This window comes from Crinia signifera, chromosome 12, assembly GCF_055691185.1.
Source record: "Crinia signifera chromosome 12, ASM5569118v1, whole genome shotgun sequence".
NCBI classification, from domain to species: Eukaryota; Metazoa; Chordata; class Amphibia; order Anura; family Myobatrachidae; genus Crinia; species Crinia signifera.
The window spans coordinates 20396738-20416470 of record NC_139228.1 but is presented as its reverse complement, the minus strand read 5'-3'; the positions used below and the strand labels follow the sequence as shown (position 1 = coordinate 20416470).

The following is a 19733-nucleotide window of genomic DNA, read 5'->3' as shown; positions in this document are numbered from 1 at the left end:
GTTGAGACCTACCTGTCTCCTCCCATTGTGTCTCCCAGTCACTTACATATGTGTTATGTTTCCTATGGTTACTTACCCTGCAATGTCTGGCTAGGTGTCCTTTGTTTCCACAGTTGAAACATACGGTTTGTTTCCGTCTTACCGTGTCTTGCCTTGGGTGTTGTATGTTTTTGGTTGGATCCTTACTAAAAGTGTGACTATCGGCTGTTATCAGTTTCTGCATGCCGTTTGTCTGTATTTCTGTCATAAATCGTTTGTCTAGATCAACAGCAGATTTCTTTAAAGTATGTATTGTCATCTGTCTGCAGTTGGGGAAAATGGTTTCTATGCTTGTTCTCAAATTTTCCCTAAGACCTTGTATCAGCACAGAGACAATCACTCCCTTAAGATGTATGTTGTCCCTGGGGTCGGGGATACCAGAGTGTTTTGGCAACGCCTGTAAAGCACGGTTGAAATATCCGCTGGTAGACTCACCATCTTTTTGTTTGATGGTGAACATCAGAGTATTTTCAACCGTCGCTGGGAAATATACACCCAATTGTATATTTATTAGGCGTATATTTTCCTGGTTGCCCTGTTCAGTTAAAATCTTATCGCCTCCACACCACTGTCCCAAATGAATTTCGGGACATCTATGTGTGAAGGGAGGCAAGCTCTCAACATGTATCGCCAATCTTTATTGGTGGGCTCATCTGAATTTCCTCGTTCCCTTACAAATTTCTGACACTTTGCCAGATCTTTGCTGGGATCAGGGAAATTTTTGATGATTGAACGACGTTCCAATCGTGTCCACGTATTGTGCATGTCGCGATCCCTTACAGGCATTACCTCATCCCTGCCTCCCCGTCCACAAGGAGGTTCCACTGTGTGCAGAGGGTGGATTTGTATCCCCCCCTGCACCATTGGACAACATCCCAGGAATAACTATCTCTGTGCTGTGTTGTGTGTACTTACCTGTGTCTCCAATTGTGTTCCTGGCATCAGCCATCTCCTCGACCAGGATGGCAGCAGCGGCTTGGGCTGTCTCAGCCTCTCTCTCCTTTCCGCTAGCTTCGCAAGGGATGGCTGATGTCAGGAATCCCTCCTGTGGATCTGTATCTTGCTTATAGGGGGTAAAAACAGTATACAGGTTATTCATTTTCAGGTTATTTTTGGTTTCACTTTGGACTTGAATTGTTCCCTTTTTTACATATTGGGGGGTAGAAACATTCGTGTTCCTGTGGCTGATTACACTTGCATCTGACAGATAACTATGTTCCCTTTGAATTGTACTTTCCTTCTGCCACAATTTTAGACATTCATTCTGTTCAACTCTTTCTTCGAGTGGCAAGAGCAAACATATCTGATCTCTAACTGCTGATAAGACTTCTGGATCGAAACTACCAACACTGGGAAATTCTAACTTGCTGCCCTGTGTCATCTTTTTCCATTTCTCTTGGTAAACAACTGCTTGTTCACCGTGCTTCCTGCACATTATGAATGCTGCCGACCCATTAGGTCGGCTTGATTCTTCCCTAACTAGCACGGCATCCCTGTGTGACCCGTTATTCCCCATTGTTACAGGAATAAACGTTCACAGCTAGCAGAAACCGGTGGGTCATTTGTCCTTGAGTAGCTCCCAAAACACTCCTCCCCAACAGAGTGACACTATTCCGCACTTAAGCGTGAAGCCCACTCTGCGAGGTTATGTACTCAATCACTACTCGCTTACGGTCAGAAACGCATAACTACACGACTTGCGGGGTGCGGCTGAGTTTTGCAGAACACAAAAAAACTTGTTTTTCCTGTATCCTCAAAACTGGTATATTTCTAAAGTGGCTAATCAGATCACTGGGTTCCGATTTAGATTCTTGTACCCTTCCAAGGGATCAAAATAGGTAGGTCCACGGAAGGGGCAGTTCCTATGGGCACGTCGTCACGTGCGCCTCTATATCTTAAACCTTGTCCTACTCTGGACTGCGCTGAGTCGTGTCATCACACACCCGTTCACCCAATGATTGTTTCACACTGGGTGCTACTTACACCTTGGTCTTACGCTTAAACTTGCAATATTTCTGTACAGAAAATCTTCCCAGGTTGGTAGTTTCTCACTAGATACTTATGCAGGTATAAATCCCTTTTAATGGCTATAGGAATCTATTAAAGTAATGCTTGATTTGTTTGTTTTTGGGAAAAATGAACAATAAAAGAAAAACTAATTTTCTCTTATTAATTACCGCTTTATCCACAGTATGTTACTATACTGTTTTAAATAAAGCTAGTGATTTAATACTATTCACCTCTGGGTTCCTATGTGTGCTGCATGCGCAGTGCCAGTGAACAGCCACGTATGTACGTGCGTTTTGTTAAACCTGTTCACAGGCCGCCGATGAATCGGCCACCCACGTGTTCTACAGTGTATTTGCAAGGTCGCGCTCGGGTTTCGCTACACGCAGTAATTGCTCATAAATATGGAATAAATCCCTTAACTCAGTCCGAAAGTTACGTATAAAGATGCGAAATAAATCCCGCACTTAATCCGTAAATTACGTACAAAAATGCGAAAATTTCCCAACGTAAGCACGTGCGTGCGCACCTTGCGTAATACACAATAGACGCTTCACGTTACTGTAAAAGGCCCAGAACTTATCGCCACGTGGCGGAGTCCCTGGCCATTCAGTAACTAACAATAAAAGTTATAGTTTTGCACAGAAGGGATCCTCTATGTACTATAATAAACACAGGCCTTTGCCTCCACGTGTGCGAACCTTATCGCACGTGGCACATATACTGTAATGAACAAGCAACTCAAGACACTATACCCCGTTAAACTACTTGTGGCAGGCAGAAGTACAGCTTACTAAACACTTAATATACTTTAAAACACGTGGCCCGGACGCGAGCCCCCAACTATCAATGTTGATATTTATATAGCCAAAGAACAATAAGTGAAATGTGCAGTTTACGTACTCATTCCGTAACTCTGCTTACCCTTTATTCCTAGCTACGTGCGAACAAAGCATAGCGGACCTTTACCGTGTATTGTACACGCTTGAATCACTGCAGTAATAGGAGATCCCTTAGCAGTACTTAGTCTCTAATCTGCGAATACCTTTTAAGGACAATGTCCGTAATATACGCTATCGCTAGATGCGAATAATAGACGAGACCACGATATTACAAATGCGGAGATAGATTCTTCAAAATAGTGTATTTAGTCCCTAGCGGACAAAAGGGGGTTACAGAAAGAAGAAATACAGGATAACACGTGATACAATGTCCTTAACAATACTAATACAAGTCAAATACTACTAGGGGAAAGATAAACAATTACAGAATACAATCATAACCAGCCACATTACACAGAAGAGGAATACAAATGTTACCGTCATAAAATTATGCGCAGCGCAGTCCGGTCGGAGCTCGCTATATTCAAATAGAACTATAGCCCGGGTTAATGGTGAGGGGATACTCAGCAGTTCCAAGGAGAGAGAGCGAGCCAGCTCAGGGATGGCTATCTTATAGGGTCCAGGAAGGGGGGGTCAAAGGCCCTTACGATTGGTCAAGGGTTCAAATGTCCAGTCCTCAGTGATTGGGCAAGGTATTACATCTGGCTTGGAGAAGTGCAGGGGGGGGGGGAAGGTGTCCTTTTGTTTGCTGGCATCGTCGTCGGGGGTCGTAAACAGCAACAGGAATTTGTTACAACTGCATTCCTTTGTCTCACACAGGACACATGATAAAAGTACATATAAAAGGTATTTTGTCCGTAATTATCAGACCATAGGACTTGCGAATATTTGGCTGCGACCGGAATGCTGCGCACGGGACACTGAACATAAAGATACCAAACATGTACAGAAACAATCGTGTATTTCTAATTAAACTATGTGTAGTGCACTAATCCTTTAATTAACTATATTTTATTTGGTGTAAGTATGGTATTATGAATTTATGTGTAATAGTATGGCTGCGCTTCTGGTCCACTTTGTCACACAGACTCGGGTATGTATACTTTATTTGCGCAACTCTGCGAACCAAAATGGCGGCCATACTATCTTAAAATGGCGTGTGTGCAACTCGACTTTAACAGCTCCCAGAGACCATGGCAATTTCCCAGCTATCACACGGTTCTGGCGGTCATTTTAACATAAAAAAAATTGCCGCCATTGCATGCTGCTGGAGGCTCCTGACTGCTAATGCCAGGGCTGTGCTCAAGCTTGTCCTGGTTAACTGCGTATTGAATGCAGTAGCTCCCCCAGGTTCTGTGATCAGACAGTGGGGTTTAGAGCATAGTGGGACAGTATTGGGCTGTATGTAAATTAGGTCATAGCACTCCTGTGATATATACCATGGTGTTGTTGATGGCCTGGGCAGCTCATCTCCTTATACTGTCTCTCTTATCCAGTTATTCTATCTCTGGTTACCTATACCTACTCTCTGTGTGTGTGTTGTATATATTGGCAGGTGGAAAGTGTATAACTCCGTTTACACTGTCATCTGAGGCATGTCCCTGTTGCCTTCCCTGATGTATTTTTCCTCTGTGAAAGCCTCTAATTGTGCAATGTGTATCTGCTGGCTGACAAAATAAAAACCCCTTCTTGCTTTCTTCCAGAAAGATACTGTGTTCTCAGATTACAGTTTATGGGGGGACAGTTTGCTGCCAGCTAGGTCATACAGAGGACAGCAGGAAGTCTTATAACCTGCTATCAGAGTGACACAGAGGTCACTCCATTAATCGAAGGCAAGGGCAGCAATGTCTAATGCAGATAGCATGACTTGTATGTTACTAACTCATGAGTTAGCAAAGTTTTCCATAGCAAGTCATTAGAACAGTGTGTGCACGCCATTACAGTTCTGGTCCAGACACTTTGTGTAAGACACCTTTGCTAACTTTGAAACCCTGTCGGCACATCCAGGCCTGTTTTACAAACATACGGCTATAATGATTCAGTCCCCACAATACCAGGGGTTATTTCATGCTCTGACAGGGCACTATGGCAAACGTCACCAACTGTGGACTCTGAAGTGTAATTTCTCCACAGGATAACCTTCGGTATTCCTGGTCATTGGAAGTTGGAACATTGCACTGTCACATATAGAGCTGGTTGTGGTGTGTACACACAATACAATCCAGTGTGGGATCTGACTATGTAGTCGGATTTACATTAGGATCACATGCATGTAACATGTAGATCGCACATTTGAGATAATTTGACTTAGTATTCCTCCAGGCCTCTAGTAGCCTTGCACCCCAGCGGGGTAGCATTTTTGGGAGATGCAGCTGTTGAGGTGCAGTACGAACTGTGTAATGGTTAACATTACTACCTCACGGCACTGATGTCAATCTATATTCATACCACATTGGATATGCCCAATCTCGTTTGAGATTACATGGGATCACCAGCTGTTGTAGATAACATGGGTTCCATTCAAACAACGCCATTACCCTGACTGTGTGGAGTTTATGTATATTCTCCCCGTAATTGCGTGGGATTACTCCAGGTACTCCCGTTTTCTCCCACAAACAATTCGGTTTGTCATTTCTTATGGTTCTCCTTTAAGTTATGTTAGCGGAGTAACACTGGCTGTAGCTTTTATAATTAAAAGCTAATATGGCCTTGACTACGCATCCCTTCAGGGACGCAATCTCACTTTGGTAGAAGTTTTACTGGTTGCCAATGTTGACGGCCTTGTTCATTTCAGCGCCACCATATGCTATATACCAATATGTTGCCTCTTATCTGTACGACCTATTGTATAGGGGTACATGAATGCATATGTTTATGTTTGTAGGCATTTGTGTATGTACATGTGTATATATATATATACATGTACATACACAATATATATATATGTGGATATATATAGTGGTGCTGGGCCAACATTCTCGCTTCTTACATTCAAACAGCGGTTCGATATAGTTTCCTGTTTGTTTTCTAATGTATCTACATACACATACATTATAACCTAAACTGATAAATCCGTGTTTTATACAAGCAACAGTACATCTTAAGGTAACAGTCCTGTGGGTTTTCTGCCAGGCAGAACCTTGGTTTCAAGGTCACCTTGTGCAGGTCCAGTCGGGTGGTGCAAAAAGGGTAGTTTTTATCAGTCACTAGGGTGACACTCTGAATGGGCCGGCTATGAGCCTATGGCCACACCACCCTGAACACGCCTGATCTCGTTTGATCTTGAAATCTAAGCAGGGTCAGGTCTGGTTAGTACTTGCATGGGAGACCGTCTGGGAATACCAGGCGCTGTAGGCTTAGGCCTCCCGCTTCTTCCAATGGGTGCAGCGCAAGATCCCGGCCTTGATGGCAAAACTATACCGGCAGATGGACCCTTCCTTCGGAGGTGTTCCTGGGGTTGGTAGGCCATTGGGGTGGACCAATGGTGGATTGATGGCTTTGCATCAAATTTACCAGGTTACCCTGTATGGGTCCAGGTCTCGAGACACTGCAGGTTATGTCAGTCCACTGGCATTTCGTTCGGAGGTAGGCTTTTCCCCATTTTTTGCTTCTCCTCAAAGTAATTTGTACATTAAAAGTAGAGGTGGGGGCACCTTAATCCAAGAGAATCTGGTTCTCGGATCTGTAAACCCTGTCAGGGGTATCTCTCATCTGTCTGCCTCTGGGGCCAGAACCGCTCACAGGGCTGTTAAGACAACCTTATTAAGAGCCACGGGATTGAATTCAAGGTCATATCACTTATGCTCAGGGCCCATCCGCCTTCTTTGGCTGGTTATTATCGCAGCTGGCGTGATTATTATTCTTCATGACGTCTCCCAGAATTTACCGTTTGTCTAGGGTTTTGTCCTTTCGGTAGAAGTAGTGGGGGCTGGCCTCTGCCTGTTTTCTTTAAAGGGACAGGGCTCGGATCTCTCCTTTGTATTCCACAGGCTATGAGCTTTGTGGTACGATCTCCGCTCTCTCTGGCAGCGGGTCCTGCAGATCCAACCTCTGGTTGTTACAAACATGGTGGTTTGATAGGATCTTTCTTTGATTCTTTAGGCCCTTTAGAGGCTAACTGAAACAAAGGTTTTCCTGTGACCGTTGCTGCTGGGTGTTATTAAAATCGATATTTATATGATCAAAGAACAATAAGTGAAAAGCGTAGGTTACTTACTTTGTCCGTAACCTGCGTACCCTTTACTCCTAGCTACATGCGAACAAAACGTAGCGCAGCGTAGCGTACCTTTACCGTGTATTATACACGGATGAATCAATGCAATAATAGGAGATCCCTTCGCAGTACTTTGTCTCTAATCTGCGAATACACTTTAAGGACAATGTCCGTAATACACCTTATCGCTAGATGCGAATAATAGACGAGACCACGGTATAACAAGTGAGGAGATAAGATTCTCCGTAAATAGTGTATTTAGTCCCTAGCGGACAAAGGGGGATTACAGAAAGAAGAAAATACAGGGTAACACGTGATACAATTGTCTAACAATAATAAGTACTTTAAAACACTTACAAAGAATCAGAAACAGATACAATTATAATCAGCCACATTACATAAAAGGGGAATACAAATGTTACCGTTAAGGAAATAGCGCAGCGCAGTCCGGTCGGAGCTCGCTTTATTCAAGTAGAACTATAGCCTGGGTTGGTGAGGGGATATCAGCAGTGCCAAAGTGACCGAGGCCGCCCAGGGTCAGCTATCTTATAGGGTCAGAATGGGGAGGTCAGAGGCCATTCCCATTGGTCAGGGTTCGAATGTCCAGTCCTCAGTGATTGGGGCAAAGTATTACACCTGGTTTGGATAGGTGCAGGGGGAGTGAACTTTGGAGTCCTTTGTGTGTTGGCATCGTCGTCGGGGGTTGTAAATAGCAACAAGAACCAGTTATATCTAGATTCTTTTGTCACACACATTTTAACAGAAATAGTCCTTGGAATATAGATTTTGTCCGTAACTATCGGACCGTATGAATTGCGAATTATTTGCAATGACCGGAGCACTGCGCATAAGAAACATAACGTAACGATACCAAACATTATACAGACAGAAGTATGTAATGTTCATTAAACTATGTGTAGTGCTCTAAACCTTTAATTAACTATATTTTATTTGGGGTAAGTATGGTATTATGAATTTATGTGTAATAGTATGGCTGCGCTTCTGGTCCACTTTGTCACACAGACTCGGGTATGTATACTTTATTTGCGCAACTCTGCGAACCAAAATGGCGGCCATACTATCCTAAAATGGCGTGTGTGCAACTCAACTTTAACAGTGTCTGCCCGGCAGGCTCTGTCAGGTCAATCGCCCTTCATGGTCTTTCATTCTCATAGAACGGATTCTTTGAAATGTTACTTTACACCTCACAAGGTGGTTCCTGAATTTCAGGTCATCCAGGAGATAGTGATCCCTGCCCTTCGTAGGCTGGGGGTCTCTCCTAGGCAGCAATCAACTGGAGATGGTCTGTGCTTTGCACGTCTATGTTCATCACGCTGGAATACTTTGGCCATCTGACTCTCTCTTTATTCACTAGAGAATTCATAAGAGGGGCTGGTCTGCTACCATGCAGACTATGGCCAGCCGATATCTGTGGTCGTTTATCAAGCAGGATTCCTTGTTCACCTCACTCCCGGTTCTTGCGGGGGTCCGGCCTCATTCCACTACATCTGTGGGTGTGTTTCGGCCTTTTACAGGTGGTGCAACGGCAGAGCAACTTGGCAAGGCGGCAACTTGGTCGTCTGCCAACGATTTCTTACGCTTTTTTGCGTTTGTTACGTTTGCCTCCCAGAACTCAGCATTCGGCCAGAATATACTGGCCGCGGCACAGGCGCGTCCCCACCCTTAGGTGGCTGCTTTAGGACATCCCATTGTTATCCCTGGGGCCCCTGACGTCTGCCGCAGAAGAAACCGAGATTTATGTCTTACCTGTTAAATCTCTTTCTTCGAATACGTCAGGGGCCACAGGGATCCCTCCCTGCCGCGCCTGCTTCATGGTATTGAAGTTCATAGTTCCTCCGTGAGTGAACTTGGTTAAAAGTTCCTTTGTTGAGGTACTTATACATGTCACAGTTATGGTTTCTCTGTTGAGCAATACATGTCACAGTTATGGTTTCTCTGTTGAGCAACCACACACACATATATTTGTTGAATGTGTTACTGTATGGGTTTCTCTTCCTTCTATCTTGTCTCCTGCCTGGCTTTGGGAAAAACTGAAAGTAAGCTAGCCTAGGAGGCGGGGTATAGGAGGGAGGAGCCAGGGCTGTCTGTGGGCAGTCCAGAAGTTTTAAACCTTTCTGGTGCTGGAATGGTCGTGACCTCACTCCTTAACCCATTGTTATCCCTGTGGCCCCTGACGTCCTCGAAGAAAGAGATTTAACAGGTAAGACATAAATCTCGGTTTTCCGATGGCGTATACATTCGTATTTGTAAATACAAATACGAATGTGCCATAAATACGAATATAAATTTACGTATTTTCAGGATAGTAAATCCTGAAAATACGTATACTCCTAAAAATTCGTATTTTACTATACAAATTTTTTAGGTGTATTAGCCTTAGTAAATTTCCCCCATTATGTCCCTCACAGTATTGCACACTTCACATTATGCCCCACACCAATGCTTAAAGTGGTCCTGGTGATGTGGTGGAACACACTTCCCCACCGCCTCTCCCCCCCCCCCCCCCCCCAATATGTCACAGCCGGGGTGGGTGGTAGGGTGTTTGTCACCCCCTGCAATCTCTAAATTTATGCCCTATCTCACATACCTGTGAAAAGAATAATGCGGGCCACATAATGCCACCCTTTTTGCAAATTATGCCCCACAGTGCAAAACAACCCAATACCCCAAAAAACAGGATAGTGTGCACCAAAGAATTTAGGGCCTGGCTTTGTACGACAGGGGATTATGCATACCGTAATGCCCATTCCACATTATGCCACACACAGTAATGCCCATTGCACAATATATCACACACGGTAGTGCCTCTTACATATTATGCCACATAAGTGCCACTTACCTACATGCTCATTGCTAGGGTTTTCTGGCACAATGCCAGGAGTTAGATGCTTATTGCTAGAGTTTTCTTGCACGATGCCAGGGGTTACATGCTCAGTGCCAGGGGTTTCTTGCTCATTGCCAGGGTTTACATGCTCAGTGCCAGGGGTTTCTTGCTTGTTGCCAGGGTTTTCTTCCTCGATGCCGGGGTTTCATGCATTGTACCATGCACGGTGCCAGGGGTAACATGTACAGTGCCAGTTGTAACATGCACAGTGCCAGGGGTAACATGCACAGTGCTAGGGGTAAAATACATTGCGCCACTGTGTGGTTAAGGCGACAGCCGGGCAGAGCAGTGGAAACCCAGATGTCTCTCTTAGAGCAGGTCCATCTGTCTGCGACTCCACGGCGCAGCTATTTAAAATGACGTGCCGGCAAGTCCGATTGGCTCGTGATTCACGAGCCGGGCATGTTACGAGCCAGGATGTCTTCTGATCAGGTCCATGGTTATTTGAAATATAGCGCTGGGTCACCAGCCAATAGGAGCTGCTCCTGATTGGCTGCCGGGCCGCGATCTCCTATTGGCTGGCAATATTTCAAATAGCCGTGGACTGCTCAGAAGACAGCCGGGCAGCCCACCACTCTCTGCCCGGCTGTCATATCGCTTCCGTTCTGTCAGGTGAGCCGGCATGCAAACGCATCGGCTGCGGGTCGGGGGAAAGTGGTACGGCGACCTGCAATATATTTCTTACAGGTACGCCGTACCACGCCGCACCCCATTACTTGCACCACTGATTTATATTAAAGTATATCAAATTTAAACTGATTATACACTAATGTATGGTATACATATTACCAGACCCGTTTAACCTTTGCAAACTACAGCTACTTTGTCCATTCAAACAAATCTGTTGCCCATGCCAACTTTACTGCCTATTTTGATGCCACAATGCCTGTAGGTCATAGAAAATTTTTGGTGTGTGATATGTCAGTAACCCCCTGTGTGGGTTTCAAGTGTCATACTGTTTAACCAACGCTGTTTAACCCTTGCAGGACGCCAGCTACTTATTCAAAATGATGAAATCTGGGACCCATGCCCACTTTAGTGCGCGATTTCTACCCAAATCCTTGCTGGTCAAAAGAAATGGCAAGTGGGTCATATGTACGTGATCCCTCTGTGTGGATTTCAAGTGTAATATTTTTTGACCAACGCTGTTTAACCCTTGCAGGACACCAGCTACTTATTCAAAATGATGACATCTGGGACCCATGCCCACTTTAGTGCCCTATTTCTGCCCAAATCCTTGTTGGTCAAAATAATTTGCAAGTGGGTCATATGTACCTGACCCCCCTGTGTGGATTCCAAGTGTAAAATTTTTTGACCAACGCCGTTAACCCTTGCAGGACATCAGCTACTTATTCAAAATGATATCTGGGACACATGCCAATTTTTGGGCCCATTTTCTGCCCAAATCCTTGTTGGTCAAAAGAAATGGCAAGCGGGTCATATGTAAGTGACCCCCCTGTGCGGGTTTCCAGTGTAATATTTGCTGACCACCGCTGTTTAACCCTTGCAGGACACCAGCTACTTATTCAAAATGATGAAATCTGGGACCTATGCCCACTTTAGTGCCCATTTCCTGCCCAAATCCTTGTTGGTCAAAAGAAATTGCAAGTGGGTCATATGTAAGTGACCCCCCTGTGTGGATTCCAAGTGTAATATTTTTTGACCAACGCTGTTTAACCCTTGCAGGATACCAGTTACTTATTCAAAATGATAAAATCTGGGACCTATGCCCACTTTAGTGCCCTATTTCTGCCAAAATCCATGTTGGTCAAAAGAAATTGCAAGTGGGTCATATGTACGTGACCCCCCTCTGCGGGTTTTCAGTGTAATATTTTTTGACCAATGCTGTTTAACCCTTGCAGGACACCAGCTACTTATTCAAAATGATGACATCTGTGACCCATGCCCACTTTAGTGCCCTATTACTGCCCAAATCCTTGTTGGTCAAAAGAAATGGCAAGTGGGTGATATGTAAGTGACCCCCCTGTGTGGATTCCAAGTGTAATATTTTTTGACCAACGCTGTTTAACCCTTGCAGGACACCAGCTACTTATTCAAAATTATGAAATCTGGGACCCATGCCCAATTTAGTGCCCTATTACTGCCCAAATCCTTGTTGGTCAAAAGAAATGGCAAGTGGGTCATATGTAAGTGACCCCCCTGTGCGGGTTTTCAGTGTAATATTTGTTGACCAACGCTGTTTAACCCTTGCAGGACACCAGCTACTTATTCAAAATTATATCTGGGACCCATGCCCATTTTTGTGCCCATTTTCTGCCCAAATCCTTGTTGGTCAAAAGAAATTGCTAGTGGGTCATATGTACGTGACCCCCCTGTGTTGATTTCTGCAGTCAAATTTGTGGTCCAAGATTCATTAACCCTTGTAAAAGTGATTGTCCTGAATAAGAAGCTGGAGCTCGAATAAGAAGCTGGAGCTCGAATAAGAAGCTGGCCGAATAAGAAGCCAACTTCAGCCTCGTGGTGAGAACTAGGCTTATAGAAATGGTAATGACTCCCATTATCTATGTTGCGGCTTGTGTGTATTCAGTAGGTGTAATGCGCTGCAATTCTCTTCTTACACTTGATTACCTTTCTCTTTTCAGGTTCTGGATATCACCGTTGCGATGCTTCTCCTCGTTGCAGGTAAGTACAGACGGTTGGTCTTGTAATTAAAGATTTATTATAATTATGCGGGAAACAGGGTAATCTAACAACAATGACTTTTAAATACTGACAGGTTAGATCACAATACGCTATTGTCTACAATGCATCTTATTGAAGTTTGCCAAAACTATTTTAACATGTTGCATTAACATTTCTTACCGACATATATGTTTGAACATAAAAGGTTGGTAGAGGGTATAACCTTACAACGTACACAGGTTATGCAAAATGACTTTATATCATTTAACCGTTTAAGCTAGAAACTGCACCTTTACATGACACAACATAACTTTCATAGGTCCTATAATTAACTTCCGGTGAATATTACTGTGAGGGTACGAGTTCCTCAATCACTCAGACACCGAGCAGATGAAACCAAAATATGGTTTATTTTTATCACAGCACACGAAAGTAGATGAAGACAGGAAAAAGAGGCAAAGGTAGCATATAAACGTTGTCGGGTAGCAGGCCCAAACAGACAGTCCTTGTATAGTCACAGTCCCAGATCAGTTCCACAGGGCAAACTATCACTTATCCCACACCGCAGTGATAGCATATAAGTCCACACGATACCTAGACAGAGCATAACCTCTTAGTCCAGGACAGTCCATCAAATCTCTCCCTGGCTAGTCTGCAAGTCATTTTAAAAACTTCTCAAATTCCCACGGTTCACAAACCAAAAGTGGGCTTGCAGTGGATCTTGATTGGTGGATTCAAGAGTCAGACACATCCCCCCAGGTAATATCCAGCTGTACATCTGCTGCTGCCCCCCCTGCTGGGTCGGTTCCAGTAAGTCTGGAAGTGGCCAGGGATATGCAGAGCAAGATACAATACAACACAAGATTACGTTATGGGCTGATCACCCCCTGTGGTGCCGGGTTCCACTAAGTCTGGTATTGACACAAAGGAGCTGAAGGTAGAGACACAATCATAGTCGGATTACATTATGTCCTGATTACCCCCTGTGAACATTTCCTGTTGGTAGCAGGGGAATTGGATCACCCCCTGTGAAGATTGTCCCTCAGCTAACACCCTCCTGTGATAGCAGGAACAAAAGTATGGTAATGGGACATAACCTTTTGGTGAATTATTTCCTGGGTATTTCCTGGCAGACCATATTAGGGCAAGAGCGATCTGATCTGGAAATACACACAGATTTGGGGGATAGAAACATCTATGGAGAATAAGAGGGTACCGACGGACTAAAATAGTACATTAATTACTACACCTAATAAAATATAGTAATTACAGATTTACAGTGAGTATGATAACCTCACATTCCTTCCCCTACTATTGTAGTCCCGGTACCAAGCTGTTCTGGAACCAATAACAACCTGGAATAGCGGGATGCAGAGCAGAGAATCTGGGGTTTGGATTTACCACCTGAGTCCCACAGGGTGACATCATACCAAACCCATCTTGTAAAAGGCGGCTGGTTTGCAGAACCAGCAAGGGCATGATTACAGTCTAAGTCATACATTGGAACTAACAAGGGATGTAGCGATTCCTCTTCTTCGGATTCTGGGTACCCCCCCTCTGCAACATTGTAACCTACTAATACTTTTGCCTCGGGCACAATGGGGCAGGGACCACTTTCCACCTCCCCCTCTTGCCCAAGGAACAGGGGCCAAACAGCAGGCCAATATAGGGGCTCTGGCCCTGGCACTTCCACCACCCCGTCATGTCCTTCCTCCCCCAAACCCAAACTAGGGGCATGGCAAATTTCAGTCCAGCATTTGGTCTCAATGTCCAGGGCTGAGGAGGGACCCTCCATCACAAACAATTCCGTTGGTGGCTGCAGGACAGGCTGTGTCAGCTCTGTCCCCTTAAAAGCCAGATGCTCACCTGCAGCTACTTCTGCGCACACCTCCTTCTCCGCGATAGCCTCCTTCCCCAGCTGAGTATGCTGGGCAGCCCGAAACACGACGTCATCTGTGACTGGTGTGCTGGTGGCCTGGATGTTGTCGGATACTCCTCTAACCACGGTGATCTCCTCCTGGACGCAGTCCTCATAGATCCCCTGGCAGAAGGTTAATAATTCTGCATCTCCCACCTCAGCAAAAGGGAAGCAGTAGTGCAGCTCCTCCCGGGGTGCCTGGCTCAGAGGCCTCACTTCCTTCATTTTGGGGATAACCTTCCCCTGTATAGAACACTGAGCAGCTTCTCCCCTAGGCTGTGGGAGAAGCTGTTGCAGGCGGTGCCTTTCATCACGCCCCCTGCGACACTGATCTTGCCATGCTGGGGTATCCAGGAGCCTGCGATCAATCGCCTCTTCCTCTGCCACAATAAAGCACTCCTCCAGACACTCCAATTGTTCCCACACACTCAGCTGTGCACCGAAATAAAGGATACATGCCCGATAATCGGTAAATGCTTTTGTAGGATCTCCCTGATCGAGAAGGATCTGCTGAAGGATTTCCCCGCGAGTGCAGAATTGGATGGGTATACCTCGCAGCTGACATTCTGCTATCAGCTCTTCCATACTCATTTCTTCAAGGGCAGTTAGGGGCCCCCCTGACAACGACCCTTCTCTTGCGGTAACAATTAATTCCGTGGCAGACCCCTCGGTTGTCTGCCCAGATTGCAGTAGCCCCCTTCTAGACCCTTCCTCTGGTTCTATCTGGGGCATCAATTTATTCTGGACTTGTCCTTCAGCCTCAGAATATTGTCCTCTTTGTAGCATCTGGGTAACTGTAGCAATCACTTCCTCTGTGAATTCTACAAACTCTGGCTCCCCCAGCAGATTCCACGAGGTGGCCTGACCTTTACAGTGCAGGAATGCATCCCCCAGGTAACACAACTTGTCCTGTATGCTGGATACTCTCCACCCGCTGACCATCTGCTGAGCTTCTTCCCAGTACTCCCAGATATACTGCATTTTCCTGACAATAAATAACAGATCCGGCTTCCCAGCCTGCCGATACACTGAAGAACCTCCGTCCCTGAGCTCCTCCGCTCCAGGGGTCTTGAGGCATCGATTTTCTTTCCTTGGAAACATTTTCCCCTTCCACAGGAATGACACCTGCTCACTTGCTGAACATCACCTTATTGCATTTTCCGTTTCTTTACATATGGTCTGATCCTCTGTCCTCTGTGCTCGATGGTTGGTGTCTGAATGATCCCACTGTCGCTGCCGCCAAATGTGAGGGTACGAGTTCCTCAATCACTCAGACACCGAGCAGATGAAACCAAAATATGGTTTATTTTTATCACAGCACACGAAAGTAGATGAAGACAGGAAAAAGAGGCAAAGGTAGCATATAAACGTTGTCGGGTAGCAGGCCCAAACAGACAGTCCTTGTATAGTCACAGTCCCAGATCAGTTCCACAGGGCAAACTATCACTTATCCCACACCGCAGTGATAGCATATAAGTCCACACGATACCTAGACAGAGCATAACCTCTTAGTCCAGGACAGTCCATCAAATCTCTCCCTGGCTAGTCTGCAAGTCATTTTAAAAACTTCTCAAATTCCCACGGTTCACAAACCAAAAGTGGGCTTGCAGTGGATCTTGATTGGTGGATTCAAGAGTCAGACACATCCCCCCAGGTAATATCCAGCTGTACATCTGCTGCTGCCCCCCCTGCTGGGTCGGTTCCAGTAAGTCTGGAAGTGGCCAGGGATATGCAGAGCAAGATACAATACAACACAAGATTACGTTATGGGCTGATCACCCCCTGTGGTGCCGGGTTCCACTAAGTCTGGTATTGACACAAAGGAGCTGAAGGTAGAGACACAATCATAGTCGGATTACATTATGTCCTGATTACCCCCTGTGAACATTTCCTGTTGGTAGCAGGGGAATTGGATCACCCCCTGTGAAGATTGTCCCTCAGCTAACACCCTCCTGTGATAGCAGGAACAAAAGTATGGTAATGGGACATAACCTTTTGGTGAATTATTTCCTGGGTATTTCCTGGCAGACCATATTAGGGCAAGAGCGATCTGATCTGGAAATACACACAGATTTGGGGGATAGAAACATCTATGGAGAATAAGAGGGTACCGACGGACTAAAATAGTACATTAATTACTACACCTAATAAAATATAGTAATTACAGATTTACAGTGAGTATGATAACCTCACAATTACAATCTTCACCTATGCATTCAAAAAAACACTTATAACAGTACACACTCTGTGGACAGATGCTCATAAGTCTTGTGGAATAGTCCAATAAATAACAAAGTAATAGGCACACGCTACAAGCTGAGACCCTCAATGCATTTCCTTTCTGAAGTAGTAATACTCTCGCTACAGTGTACACTTCTGTAATCCGGGGTATAATGGATTGCTAGACTTTAATAAATACAGTTGAGGAACAATGTACCCTTCCTGTGTCAATTTATATCCTTCCAATGTATGAGAAGCTTTGCTTTATCCTGCCTGACTGGTACTTGCAGAAACTGAGATCAGTGTCCCACAGGGGGGGTACGACTCCTGTCTGGCAAATATCCTGTGGATTTTACAGCTACTTGTTATACTTCACAGGAAAGGATCACTAGTTCAACTGCCTCTATCTGTATTCCTATGTCTGCTCTTTGCTGCGACTGTACTTTCATTTTGTAACCCTATCACATTAAATAGGGCGCTCCTGCATCTTTACACTCTGTGGACCGATCTTCTATATATCGCCACCTAATTCTCTTAGCCTTGCTATTTGCAGTTAATGTCACTCTCTAGTGCAGGCGGGTCCTATGACAGTGGGTGACATACATCCTGTCCTATGCCTGTCACTGTCTCTGTCACTGGAATAGGTGGCTTTATAAGTACCTCGTCTTCAAGCTGGGCGCTGCTCTGGAAGCTGCGGCTATAAAACTAAGTCTTGGGATGGTTTTATTACCCTCTCAAGGGAAGATAGATGAGCTATTATGTTGCAGGGCTTGATCGTCTTTCCCCAAGCCATTGGCAGGGGGGGGAGGGCCTAAGTGCGTCACCACAGACTCCTCCCAACAGGGCTTGCCTACCGTAGGTCAATTTTCTTGCAGGCCGCACCTCCGCTGCTCTGCGCCGCCTCTATAGGTTTTCTTCCAGGCCAGTCCCGGGATCACCCGACAAGCGGGGTCACACCTCCAGGCGGACCGAAATGTCACGGCCCGGACACTCGGTCACCGGCAGCTATTACTCCCTCCGGTCTCCGCAGAAGAGGACGCCCCTGGGACCCGGTTCTCCCCGTCGGGAATCACACACGGTAAATCAGTCCCCAGCAACGCTATTCACCGCTGCTTTACTGCGCAGCTCTCCAGTCTTTCTCCCCCCGGTCGGCTGTTTAACCCCCAGCAGCGGCTGCAGTCCTTTTTATCCTCCCTTCCCCGCGGGCACCCTGTATCCCCAGTGCATAAGAGGGGAAACTTTATTGCTCAGTTGACACTACGGTGTCTCTGTCACCAGCCAACCAATATCCCATGCCTCCATTGGGGCTCAATATTCTCTGCATTTTAACACCTCGTCACTGGTGAGGGTATTACATAGGGCTAATCTGATTTTAGCAATGATGCTTGTAGTAAGATTGTTCTATCTTTTCTTAAGATGTCCACGCATGGTACAATTTATCCCGCTCACATCGCACAGCACAAAAAGTATGTGCTCACTAGATTGCATTGCAGCGCATTCAAAACGCATGCGATCTAGTACAAAACGTACATCGCCTGTCGCACCGTGTATGGTAAATATCTCTCAGTGTGTACAAAGGACAATGTTCACTTGAGATTTTTCTTTAGAGAAAAAAATGAAAGTAAAATATCTCATATTGGGGCAGTTGTATGAAGGCGCTCTATGGGGGAGAAGGGGGTATCAGCGCATGTTATGTGCACTGATCCCGCTTCTCCCCCATGTAAGAAGGAGCTGGTGTGCACAGGCCGCTATGTAAGGTAAATGCATGAACGGTCCACAGCGCTGACTGTTCCGCCCCCTGCCGCTATCTGCTTCAACAGCTGCAGGGTGACGAAGCCCTATACCCAAAACAGTGACATCACTGTCCCTGCTGCTGGCTTCGGGCTGCGCTGGTAGTAGCGAGATCTCACGCATGCCCAGTACAGCCGGCCATGGGGAAGGAGTCGGCGCGCAAGTTTGTGTTCGCCCGCTTCGGCAGACAAGATGTTTGTCAATGTCCCTTCCTGCTTCACCTCATTAATGGGGCGAAGCAGGAAGTGTTATAGTATTCTTTAAAAGCCAGTTTTGTGCTGATAAAATATCATTGTAAAGACATTACATGTAGATTGTATAAATAATACGTAAAATATCTACCTATCTATAGTCAAATGTAAGTTGGGCTTGTTTTGGGGCTTTTTAGGATTAGATTGGGCTTGTTTTGGGCTTGTTTTTTGGTCATCAGTTGCTTGTTTTACGTTTCAGAGTTGGCAACACTGGTCAAGCAGAACGTGCTGCTACTGACTGGGGTGGTGCGTCCTCAGCGTCCTCTCCTCTCCCTTCCTGGTCATCTGTGTGCTCTGCTCTCGGTGACATGAGCTACGGGGCTATTGTTGTGCAGCTGGCGGGGTGCAGCTAAATCTGGCTGCACAAAATCGGCCCACAAGGCCATCGGCCCTTCTGGCATTTGCCAGAAGTGCCATATGGCCAGTCCGGCCCTGGTCGGGGTTCTATCATTAGACCAACGTCGGAATCCCAACTGCTGGGACTTCAACAGGGAGGCCAACGCTATGAACCCCTTAGCGGGCTCGCTACAGGTTCTATTCTCGCTCTATAGGGGTCATGGACCACAACGAATGAGAAGGGCACCTTTAAGTTGTGTTTTTTTAGCTGTCGGGATTCCGATGTCGGTCTACTAACATCGGAAGGCAGTACTACACCTGCCTTAAGGTGCGAACACACTGACCTATATATTGGCCATTTGATTGAACAGCCAATATATCGGTGCACCATCCATCGGTCAGTGTGTATAAGCGATATATCAGTGAATGGCGGCATTGAAAGATATATTGCGTCACCTGTGCAACACAGTCAATGCCAGATATATCTAAAGATATATCGGCGCATCATGCTGTATGTATGGGCAATCTGCCAACCGCTCGTACAGCCATGCTGAGAACAGCCGCCGGT

At 45.7% G+C, this 19733-nt stretch overlaps 1 long non-coding RNA gene and 1 pseudogene across 1 annotated transcript in view; both read left to right on the top strand.

The window, feature by feature from the left end:
• Positions 1-19733, top strand: part of LOC146050445 (uncharacterized) — a 31978-nt gene that overhangs the window by 9395 nt on the left and 2850 nt on the right. The window contains exon 2 of the long non-coding RNA XR_014466310.1: positions 12610-12649. This is a non-coding gene — a long non-coding RNA (uncharacterized LOC146050445). The remainder of the gene's footprint in view (positions 1-12609; positions 12650-19733) is intronic.
• LOC146050817 (5S ribosomal RNA) lies at positions 6127-6245 on the top strand (annotated as a pseudogene).